The following is a 2,720-nucleotide window of genomic DNA, read 5'->3' as shown; positions in this document are numbered from 1 at the left end:
GGGGAGAAAGTGAGAGAAGAGAGGGATGGAGGGAGGGAGGGAGAGGGTAGAAAGAGAAAAACGAAAATGGGAGCAAAAAACTCATTTATATACAATGACAATTAAGTTATTTCAAGGTGTAGAAAAATCATATTTATGTCTGATTTTTGTGCCCGGCGTGTACGTTCTGTGTGCATATTTGAAATGTCCTATTTCTGTCCCCGAGATTTAAAAACTGTCCTATTTCTCGGTATTTCCCAAAAATATAACCCCGATAATATGATAAATCTATCAAAGCATTTACAATTTGTGAGCTTTCCCAGCTACTCAATCGTCGCTGAAGCGCGATATATAAGGTGTAAAAATACTCGGGCACTTAATCGAAGACAGCCTTTAAAAAAATTCCACCAAAAACATAACGGGAAAGGCCTTGAAGCTTCAACGATTTTGCTTGGATGCCAAAGTCCAGTAATTCAGAATAAATGATGACAAAACAACCAACCAACTCAGATAAGACATAGCTAATGATGACGAAACAACCAACCAACTCAGATAAGTCGTAACTAGTTAGGATTGAGAAAACGAAAGAAATTAGTTAATGCTAATATGCAAGCAGCTTACTTGCGGGACAATTTTCAGCAAAACATGAGTGGCTTCTAAAACAATCTGGCAAAAAGCATAGCACTTAAAAACAGAAAGAAGAAAATTAGTTCTTTACTAATCTACGAGTATTAGCTACTAATCCTAGGAAAGTTTTCCACTTTTCAGGACAAGACCGACTAGCCAGAACGTGATTCGATTAAGATATAACTAATGCTTAGAAATGGCACGGTAACTTCTGACAAATGACCTCCGAATCATACCATCATAATTCATTCTAGCACTTGTTAAAATGTTAGAGTTTGAGCTACTTTTGAGCTAAATTCTTCTATGTATTTGTAATCAATTCAACAAGTAATTGAAATGAATTCAAAGATTGAATATTAGAGATGAACTTTAGAGAGAGAAGGAGTACATTGCTCCTCGAATCTACATTGGATTCGATCCATGAAAATCGGCATACATGGTGGGATTTATAGTCGTTTCATACCCACACACACACACACACACTTGCAACGTGACTATGATCACGTGCACATCACATGCTTTCATTTAACTCCTAACAAACTAGACACGTGGCAAGATATACGCCGTGGAGATGTTATAATCTTGTCTGTTCATTACATTATTTGAAATTCAACTAATCTAACATCTAGACCATTCGAACTCCATTTCCTTCTTTCATTCTTCAGCTGCAGTGCATCTGATCCAGCTTCCATGCTTATCCACCAACATAAACTGATTCTTTTACAAGGTCCGTCCCGGATGCACATGTCATTAGTGGAAGCCATGATGCAGAGGGAGATGAAAGCGAAAGGTGAACTGGTTGAGGCGCAAGGTTAGGCCTCCGCGCCTGCCCGGCATGCCGGAGAGGTTGTTCATTATTCCGCAAGGCAGGGGATTCCCTGCGGCCATTCGGCTAGTCTGCGACAGCGGCATCTCAACCGGGTGCGCTAGAGGACGGGCCGGGTTCATCATTTTTTGTTTTTAGGTAGCGAAGTTGAGTCCTTTTTGTTTTCTGACGAGACGAAGATGCGAAGGGCGGTCTCTATATGTAATGTAATACGTGACGTTCTTGGAAAATATCGCGTGTGTCAAATGCTCAACGCTCGTCTTATTTTTCTTTTATGTAGCAATGATCTTTCAACTTTAACCTAATTGGAGCAATGGTTATTCAATTAAAAATTGATGACTATTGGTCCCTTAACTCATCAAAACATGCAACTATAGTCATTTTTGTTAACTCTGTTAGAACTTCTGTCAAAATAGTCACATGTCACGCACATGAGGCTAAATCTAGGGGCAAATATGGAAAACCAAATGAAATTTTTTTATAGCAATGGTCTTCAACTTAACCTAATTGGAGTAATAATCCCTCAACTTTAACTCAATTGTAGCAATGGTCCTTCCAACATGAGTCATTTTGATGGAGTTGACGAAAATGACCATATTTGTACGTTTTGATGAGTTAAGAGACAAATAGTCATGAATTTTTAGTTGAGGGACTATTGTTCCAATTAAGTTAAAGTTAAGGGACCAATGCTATAATTTTCTCTTTTTCTTATTTGAAAGAGGAAAAATACTTTCGCCATTAACTTATTCTTCGTTTCTCATTTATATTCGAGTTAATTTTTTTTCATAAATTCTAAACATTGTTGCATTTTTCTTAATTTTATTAGAAGGAGATCCTTATTTACTCTCCCAGTTTATGAGAATAGTAATGTAGTTAACGAAAATAACTAATAGTACAACGCAAGTAAAGATTATTGCTACAATTTAGCTTTATATAAAAATGGGCTGATTCGTGGCACCACTTATTTTGTATAAGTTTTTGTGGGGTCTACTTCGTAATGTATTTTAGCAATCCGAACCGTCTATCTTTTAGGACATTATTCATAGATCATCTTTACAAAAAATTAGATAAATCCAAAACCATTAAGACATTCGTTTTGTAGTGAAGAAAATGGACGAATATATTTCTACAAAGAAACCCTTAATTCAACAGTCATATGGTTTCAGATTTTGGTATTTTTGATAGACATGATTTTTGAGGAAAGACTAAAGATAGACGATTCGGGTTGAAATACATTACAAAGCGGACCCCACAAAAACTTGTGTCAAAAGTTATGTAAAAAAAAGTG

At 36.5% G+C, this 2,720-nt stretch overlaps 1 pseudogene; it reads right to left on the bottom strand.

Annotated features, from left to right (window-relative positions):
* Window positions 1–417: 417 nt before the first annotated feature.
* LOC148695905 (CASP-like protein 5A1) lies at window positions 418–1,557 on the bottom strand (annotated as a pseudogene).
* Between the last annotated feature and the right edge of the window lie 1,163 nt (window positions 1,558–2,720).

The sequence above is a fragment of the Pyrus communis genome, chromosome 7, assembly GCF_041283825.1.
Source record: "Pyrus communis isolate YQ-2024b chromosome 7, ASM4128382v1, whole genome shotgun sequence".
Taxonomy (NCBI): domain Eukaryota; kingdom Viridiplantae; phylum Streptophyta; class Magnoliopsida; order Rosales; family Rosaceae; genus Pyrus; species Pyrus communis.
The sequence above is the reverse complement of the archived record's forward strand: the minus strand, read 5'-3'. Positions and strand labels throughout refer to the sequence as shown.